Raw genomic sequence first — 9,826 nt, 5'->3', positions numbered from 1 at the left:
CCACATGGCATATCAATAGAACATGATCCTCTTTTATCTTCCTCTTATTTCTCTTCCTTCCTAATTAAATGTATCCATTGATTTTCTATGTCTAATCCCTCTTCATTTAAGACTTACCAAACATCGGTTATCCGCAATGTAAAGAGCCTCAGCTACTTTCAAGGTGTGCAGCCCTAGGCCTAAAATTTTGTGTGCATGACCAAATTTTAAAACATTTAGAGACTGAGCCATAGGGCCCAAATATGTTCAAAACAAAAAAGAATAAGTTATGTGAAGTACAAGAATCCCTTTCTTAGGAGAAATTCCTTAACAGAATTCTAAACATAATGAATGAATGGACTGAGTGAAATAAGGAACCCTGCCCATAAATATTCAGTATTTGGAAGGACCCTTGCCTTTATTTTGTCTTGACATTGATCCCCAGTGCTATCAGAACCAGAAGGCTAATCTCTTGACAACCTATTTTATTATGGAACACGAGGAATGGCCTATACTTTAGAAAGCTCAGTATGCATTATTTTGATTTTTTTGAAGACATCAGTTGATACAACAATACATATGGAGGCAAACAAGTAGTACCACTTACAAATTAATCATACTAATTGAGCATTTGGGCATTAGTTAGTTTTCAGATAAATATGTGTCCTAATTACATCATGCCTCCAGTGTACAAAGAGAACTCTCCACCTTGTAGATCTGTTTATAGCTCTCTTTTTCCATTCATCAATCCTGCAAATAGTCACACAGGTTTGCATAATTGAATACAGCACACACGCATTTAAAAATATTTGGGGAGAAACCAGTATACTCATCAAAAACTGCACGAAGATACTTTTTAAATGATGTTGAATGTGAACTGAAACATTTCAAGGACATCAGAAACCACTGGCAAGCTTATTTGAATTGATGAAGCTTTGAGTGGAAAAATATGTGTCAAGATGGAACAGTCATACCGGTGGAGTTTTAAAAACTATACTGCCTTATAATTTTAAGTATGGCTTTGACATATTTTAGTACAGCTCAATGATAATTGATGGAAATTTCAATTCTTTGTTAATATTTTGTACTTTGTCAGAAGTTAACTTTTTCTTGAAATATGTGGTTTTTAAAGATGTGTTTATCCTTTTAAAAAATTTATTGAGGTGTAAGATACATACACTAAAGCACTCAAATCTTAAATTTACAACTCTATGGACTTTTGTGCACACACACACACACACACACACAGAGTAACGACCATTCAGATCAAGATATAGAACAGAGGGTTCCCTCACGACTTGCCACTTATACTCCCAGAGAGAGCCACTCTTTTGACTTCTTTTTTTTTTAAAAAAAATTTTATTGGGGAACAGTGTTTTTCCAAAAACCATCAGCTCCAAGTCAAGTAGTTGTCTTCAATCTAGTTGTGGAGGGCACAGCTCACTGGCCCATGTGGGAATCTAAACAGCAGCATTGGTGTTATGAGCCTGCTCTCTGACCACCTGAGCTAACCAGCCACCCCTCTTTTTAGTTCTATCACCATACATTTGGTCTGCTCATTATTGAAACTCAGATAAATGGAATCTACTCTTCTGTGGCTGGATTTTTGGGCTCATCGTTTTTATGTCTGTGACAGAAATCCATGTTGTTGAGTGTAGCAGGAGTTCATTCTTTTTTTATTGCATAATAGTATTCCACTGAATGAATATAGCACTATTTGTTTATTCAGTTTACTGTTGATGGACTTTGTTTTCGAAAAGAGACAATAAAAGGAGGGTTTTTATTCAAAGGTATACCTACATAAGTAGATTTGTTTACAAGCATTCTTGTGAAATACTTTCTTTAAAAATACAACCAAATTCTTTGCAAATAACAAACATATACCTCAACAATGATGCCCTAATTTTTGGTGGATAATGTACATTATTAAGCAGAAATAACCAAACTCACCCTAGTAGGTTAACTATAAAATTCTCAGTCAACACTCTGTTTGTGGCCTCCACTTCTTGATCGATTTCTATTCCCACTTCATCTTCTACCATCTTGTCAACTTCCTGAGTGACTCCCCTGTCGATTATCTACCTGATTGACCATGTGGCCATCCTAACTGGCCACTTGACCAGCCACTCCTCTGTCTGGAATTAGAAGATGTGCTTCCATCATAATATTCTTCAATTTCAGGTAACTTGGCTGGTACTAAGAGTTGTTGATAGGCATTTGAGTTGTTTCTAGTTTGGGACTATTATGAATAAAGTTGCTAATAATATTTTTGTGCCTGACTTTTGTACTCATTTTCTTGGGTATAAATCTAAGAGTGCAATTAGTAGGTCATAATGTCAGCATTATATTTAGCTTCAGTAGATATTTTTCCAAAGTGGTTATTTCAATTTACATTCCTGGCAGCAATGTATGAGAGTTCCAGTTGTTCTACATCTTTTCCAATACTGGGTGTTGTCAGTGTCTTTAATTTTAGGTACGTGTTTAATAATACCTCATTAAGGTTAATCTGCATTTCTCTGAAGATTAATAATTTTGAGAATTTTTGCATATGCTTATTACCATTTGAGTATCCCCTTTTTGTGAAGTAATAATTCAAATCTGTTGCCTATTTTCTGAATTGTTGAATTCTTTTTTTTTAAGATTGGGGAATTGGGGGAGGGAACAGCATTGGAGAATTAGGGAAGGGGAACAGACAAGTTGCTGTCCTTTTGTTCTTCTGTCTAGTTGTGGAGGATGTCGCTTCACTGGCGCATGTTGGTATTATCATTTCGCTCGTCCCAGGTGAGGCAGATCAGTTGCCGGCCACTGAACGGCTGCTCCCAGTGGCTCACAGCAGCTCACACTAGCTGCCAGCCACTCACACTGGCTGCTGGCCACACACGGTAGCTTATGGCAGCCCACTGCAGCAGGGGCTGCAGCCTACACCGTCGCTGGCAAGTCCCGGCAGTCCAGCTCCAGGTCGAGCTGTTGTTCACCATCTTAGCTATAGAGGGTGCAGCGTCACTGGCCCATGTGGGATCCGAACTGGGGCCCTGCTGCTCAGAGCTTGTGTTCCCAAGCCAACTCTTAACCAACAAGCCACTCGGCCGGTCCTGAATTGTTGAATTCTTAATATGTTTTATTACATTAGTGATCCAACAGGTTTCCCTCAAAAGTATAGAAGTCAATTAAAAAACAAAATAAATTTGAAATACAGTAACTTTATAGCAAATTGCTGAACTGTGTAAATTTCTTTCATAAAACATATGTATATCTGTAAGGTAACATGAGACAGTATGTGTACCACTTAAAAATAAGAACTTGCTATTTTAAAAAACACCTTTTTTGGAATATTCATGCATACATATTCCCTTACTGTCTCAATGTGTTAAACACTTAACAACATTTTAATGTCCATAACTATGTAGATCCATGTGACTATGTTATGCTGTTTTGAATCTTGAACTTATTCTACCCCCATAAATTTGTTCATTGTTTTACTGGAAGGTTTAATGAATGGGAAGAGAAAAAATAGAAAATAGAGACAAAGAAAAACAGTAGCTTCTAGACATCAGAAGTGAAACTGGGATTATTTTCAGATAAATAATAGTAGTATCTGCTGCCATAATAATCCTCTGCTTTCCATCGTGGTTTTCTTCCAAAGAACTTAAGAGTACTTCATAGACAACTTAAGATCATGTGGTGAATCGGCATCAAACAGAAGACCAAAAATTACCTCCTGATTAGTTTTTATTGATAACTATCTTGGGACTTATACCTGAGGTCAGGGTTTAATTACTCATCTAAGAAATGAGAGGGAAAGTTTTTATGTTAAGGGAAAATAAGAAAATGGAGAGAAGTATAACAGCAGAAAGATCAAAAGCAAACATCACAGGTCATTTTCCAGTTAACTATATTTCCTTCTGTCACTTGCCACCTCTACAAAATTTAATTGTTTTTCATCAGGTGGTGTCCAGCTACCAGTTTGGTGATTAATTTTGCCTGTTCAAAATGTTCCTAGTAGTGTCAATTGTCTATTTTTTTAAGTTGCTGGTGCTGTCACTTGGTGGATTGTGTTTACTTAAGAGACAAAGTATTTGCTGAGAAATATATTTTGTGTACTCACGTAGTAGACTAAACATACCCAATACATGTGCTGAGACCTCATAAATATTCTACAAATGTACTTATTCTATAAGGACTATATGAGCTTATCTTTAAAAATACTTTCTAGTGTTCAAAGTATGTATTGATTTGTTTCTACATAACAGACACTTTCCTAATAAAGTTCCTTGACTCACCATTTAAAAAAAAAGAACTTGCATCAGCAACTATAATTATGTGTTCCCTTTAACTAAAAGCCTCTTATACCATTGTAAAAATGAGTCATATTCACTGACAACACCAAATGCTGGTGAGGATATGGAGCAGCAGAAACTTTCACTCATTGCTGGTAGGGGTGCAAAATGGTACAGCCACTTTGTAAGACACTTTGGCAGTTTCTTTTTTTTTTAGATTTTTTTAATGGGGGAATTGGGGAGGGGAATAGTTTTGGGAAATTGGGAAAGGGGAACATTGTGTTTTTCCAGGACCTCAATCTTAGTTGTAGAAGGCGCAAGCTGAGCTCTAAGTCCAGTTGCTGCTTTTAATCTAGTTGTGCGGGGGTGGAGTGAGGTGGGGTGTAGCCCACTATCCCATGCAAGAGTTGAACCGGCAACCTTGTTGCACACTGAACCATCCAGCTGCCCGTCGGCAGCTCATGGCTGCTCAGCTCAAAGTGCCGTGTTCAATCGTAGTTGCCGAGAGTGCCCCCCCATCCCACATGGGAGTCAAACCAGCAACCTTGCTAAGAACACGAGCTCTCTCGGACGCAGCTTGCTGACCCATGTGGGAATTGAACCAGCGACCCTGTTACTCAGAGCTCATGCTCTTAACCAACTGAGTCACTTGGCCGTCCCACTTTGACTGTTTCTTAAAGTTAAACATATTCTTACCATATGGTCCAGGAATTTTGCTCCTTGGTATTAACCCAAAAAAGTCAAAAACTTATATCCACACAAAGCCTGCACACAGATGTTTATAGCAGATTTATTCAAAATTGCCAAAACTTAAAAGCAACCAAGATTTTCTTCAGCAGGTAAATGGATACATAATCTGTGGTACATCCAGACAATGGAATATTATTCAGCACTAAAATTATGTGCGCTATTAAATCATGAGAAAGACACAGAGGAACCTCAAGTACATATTACTAAGTGAAAGAAACAAATTATACTGTATGATTCCAATTGTATGACATTCTGGAAAATGCAAAACTATGCAGACAATTAAGATTAGTGGTTGTGGTGTTATGGTGACCTGCTGCCCCCATGTCGTGATTAGTGATGATGAGCCAGGTTATGACCTAGATTTATTTTGTTTACCTCATCATTATGCTGAAGATTTGGAAAGGGTGTTTATTCCTCATGGACTAATTATGGATAGGATCGAATGGCTTGCTTGAGATATGATGAAGGAGATGGGAGGCCATCACATCATAGCCCTCTGCGTACTCAAGGTGGGCTATAAATTCTTTGCTGACTTGTTGGATTACATAAAAGTACTGAACAGAAATTGTGATAGATCCATTCCTATGACTGTAGATTTTATCAGACTGAAGAGCTACTGTAATGACCAATCAACAGGGGACATAAAAGTAATTGGTAGAGATGACCTCTCAACTTTAACTGGAAAGAATGTCTTGATTGTTGAAGATATAATTAGCACTGGCAAAACAACGCAAACCTTGCTTTCCTTGGTCAAGTAGTATAATCCAAAGATGGTCAAGGTTGCAAGTTTGCTGGTAAAAAGGACCTCTCAAAGTGTTGGATATAGACCAGACTTTGTTGGATTTGAAACTCTAGACAAGTTTGGTGTAGGATATGCCCTTGATTTTAATGAATACTTCAGGGATTTGAGCCATGTTTGTGTTATTAATGAAACTGGAAAAGCAAAAATACAAAGCGTGAAATGAGAGTTCAAGTTGAGTTTGGAAACATTTAGAGTCCCATTGAAATAACCAGTAAAGTTATCAAATGTTCTTCTAGTTCTGTCGCCAGCTGCTTAGTAGAGCTCATTGCACGTATCTTCTAAGAATTTTATTCTTTTGGATTTTAGAAATGTCAGTTGCTGCATTCCTGCACTCTTTATTTGCACTATGAGCCTATAGACGATCAGTTCCCTTTAGGTGGATTGTTGTTTGACTTGTGAATGAAAAATCTCTTAAACCACACCACTGTTGAATGAAAACATTAAAATGGTATATGTAAGAAACATTTAAAGAGAAGATATATTCATCTTTTAACTGGTATTTTAGTTTTTATATATTCAGGAAAGAACAGAAGTGATTGAATATTGTTAATTATACCACTGTGTGTTTAGAAAAGTAAGAAGCAGTCAATTTTCATATCAATGACAGCTTCTAAGAGATATTATGTCAGATAAGCCATATGTCTTGGAATTATTTTAGTAGTGTTTCAATATTATTAACTGCATTTCCCAGCTTGTTCAGATTATTTCTGGTGAAACTTTGTCAACAGTTCCTTTAAATACAAATCAATAAATTCCAAAAAAATTGAATACTTTTTGAATTCTTCAGTATAAAAATCCTTAGAATAAAGACTGTCTTTTTAAAAGAACAAAAAAAGATTAGTGATTGCTAAGGGTAGGGGAGAGAGAAAAATAGGCAGAGCACAGAGGATTTTTAGGACAGTGAAAATAATATGTTATACAATGATGGATTCATGTCATTATTCATTTGTCCAAACCCATAGAATGTACAACATCAAGAGTGAGCCAGGATGTGAATTATGGACTGTGGGTGATGATGTGTCTGTGTAGTTTCATTCTTTGTTTTAAAAAAAATACTATTCTGGTCAGTGATGTTGATAATGTGGAACCTGTGGGAGGGGGAGGGGGGAGAAGGGGGCAGAGGGTATACAGGAAATCTCTCTGTACCTTTTTCTCAATTGAGTGTGCAAACCTAAAAACTGCTTTTAAAAATAGTCTTTAAAAAATGAGTCAAATTTTTCCAGAACTTCCTACCTCTTGTATTTTACCCCTAGAGCCTGAGATGAAGGCATGCAACCTTAATTTGGTAAATAATCTCTATTCACATTGGAGGAACTAACAGAAACTCTGCTACACGACTGTTAATTGTGCAATCTTGCCTGGCCAAATGTACAAAAGATGCAAATATACACAATTTACAAAGTAAACTTTACATAATGGCTTGGTTGCATTTTGAAATAACAACAATGGTAGTAACAACATGAAAAACACTTTGAATTCTTCAAAGCCCATTTATGTACATTATTTTCAAGACTGGTAACAACCTGTGAGAAGGGTGGGGTGGGTATGTTATTTACAATGTGAAATTGAACAAAGTACAGAAAGCTTAAGTGTGGTTGTATAAAGACATGTTTCTCCATTTCCAAAGTACTGATACATATCAATAATGAGATATTGGTCTGCCAATGAACAGTTCTCCTTTGCCATCTTCATTTGCTTCTCTATTGAAACTATAGTAAATGTCTTCTCTTGTACTCACTCCTTAGTATTCAAAGAACCAAATCAAAGGGCAATTGATCTTACATATTTTCTTAATAAAATACATTGGCACTAAATCCAACCATCTCAAAATGAACACAAGATTGAATATTCTTTGGTGGCTTTTGACATCAACTGAGCAACATGAGTGAATTACAGCTGCATGTCCCCTCTAGGGCTATCTATTATCCAATATGTCTTATTTAATTTTCAGTTTCAGGCAGGCAAATTGACCATGTATACTTGCTTGTGTCAGGAGCTAATTTTAGATCACTAATCTAATTGAAAATGGCATGCCCCTTTAGCTTGTCATGTAAAATTTCACATTTTCTGATTAATGTGATTCATTTATATTAGATTTGACTTGACAGAATGACAATGTGTAATATAGGAGGAAAGTATGACAGGATTTCTCTCTCTCTCACTCAGTCACACTCTTTATAAATGATCCAGTCAAGGCATCAGCCTACAGTGTTTTCCCTTTAATGAGATAAATTTTGAACTCGCACCTATTTGAATGTGACTTTTTTTATGTTTCTCACAAGCAGGGCAAGCCATATCAGAAGGGTGACAGTTTTATCTATAGCCTATATTTATATTCATTTATGGCAAATGGACAAACTGGTGTGTTAGAAAGATTGCTCTTCCATTACTGTTGTGTGTCTGTGATTGTGCCTAAGCTGCTTGTGCGTTGGATAAAGGTGGACATTCCTGCTTTGAGTGCAATTTAAAGACAGTGGTAGGAATTGTGAATCATATAAGTGAGATGTGACATTGCAATTAGTCTGGAAAAAGTAAGAACTGGTAAAGTGAGACTTGCAACTAAAAATAAAAGGAAATGTTTAAAAAGACTAAAAAGAAAAAACATCGGGCTAGGAATTCTTGTTATTAAAAGAACACAACTTTGTTTTAAATAACTTGTGACTTTTTAAATCTAATTTAAAATAAAATTAATTGTAGTAAAGTACATATAATTTACCATCTTAGACATTTTTAAGTGTGTAGTTCAGTAGTGTTAAGCACATGCACATTGTTTGTTGTACGTCCAGTCTCCAGAACTTATTCCGTCTTGCAACACATCTGATTTATTAAGTTTAAGTTTTGGATATAAAAAAGGGCTCAACAGCTTTCTTATTTCTTCTAACTTCAAAGTGCAAGTGAATTCAATTTCAGTGTAAAGAAATGGAGTTTCACCCTCTGTCTAATAGGAAGCTAAAGCTAGAAATAATATCCATTGCTACATCAACATGACACCATAGAACATACTTAAGGTTACTTAAATGATATGAACACATTTGTTGCCTCTCCAGTGAGCTTGCTTGGGTTATTCCTTTTTTTTTCAGATTCTCTTTCACTCTAGAGGTAGAGGCAGTAGGGAAGAATATCTTTGGAGGTACCTCCTCAGTTCAAAGCCCAATTGTTTTTAATTAAGCTGAAAGTTTAAAATTTGTAATACAGAAAGTACTGTGTATAACTTGCTTATATTTTAAATTATTTTGCAGAAAACTATTAGTGCAGTGGTTGAATTTGTCCAATTGAATAATGGATTAGATCTTGAGCAAATAACATCAGCTACATTGATGAAGCTGGAGGAAATTAAAGAGAGAAGAGCTACAGGTAAGGAATTGGCCTGTCTGCATAAGCATCAACCAAACTCTCAAAATTTTGTCTATTCTAATGTAAATACTGTATTTAAAATAGTATAGGTTGGTTTTTTCTTTGTTTTAAATTCAGGCTATATTATACAGTGGAGCTGCATTGCATGTACGTGGCTTAACCAAACTCAAATGTACCTGCTAGACTAGGTGAAAAAGAGAATAATATGCAACACTGATTATTATTATAGTCTCAGGTATGCAAAACAACATAGTGACATGTACAGCATAATAGACATTTACAATGTAATAGACATTTGCAGCCCTCACAAAGTAATAACCACACCAAGTATACTACCCATCTGACATCATACATAGCTCTTACAATACAATTGACTGTATTCTGTATACTGTGCTTTACATCTCATGACTATATATATACATGTATATATTTAATTATAGTTGACATTCAATATTATTTTATATTATTTTCAGGTGGACAGAGCAGGGGTTAGGCATTTATATAATGTATGAAGTGATCCCCCCATAAGTCCAGTACCCATCTGGCACCCTACATAATCTTTACATTTTTTAAAAAGATTTCTATTAGGGAATTGGGGGGGGTGGGAACAGTGCTGGGGGATTGGGGAAGGGGAACAGACAAGTTGCTGTCGTTTTGTTCTTCA

At 36.1% G+C, this 9,826-nt stretch overlaps 1 pseudogene; it reads left to right on the top strand.

Moving 5' to 3' along the window:
- Positions 1 to 5,308: 5,308 nt before the first annotated feature.
- Positions 5,309 to 5,971, top strand: LOC109374418 (hypoxanthine-guanine phosphoribosyltransferase-like; annotated as a pseudogene).
- The last annotated feature ends 3,855 nt before the right edge of the window (positions 5,972 to 9,826 follow it).

This window comes from Hipposideros armiger, unplaced genomic scaffold, assembly GCF_001890085.2.
Source record: "Hipposideros armiger isolate ML-2016 unplaced genomic scaffold, ASM189008v1 scaffold_821, whole genome shotgun sequence".
In the NCBI taxonomy this organism is placed as follows: domain Eukaryota; kingdom Metazoa; phylum Chordata; class Mammalia; order Chiroptera; family Hipposideridae; genus Hipposideros; species Hipposideros armiger.
The sequence above is the reverse complement of the archived record's forward strand: the minus strand, read 5'-3'. Positions and strand labels throughout refer to the sequence as shown.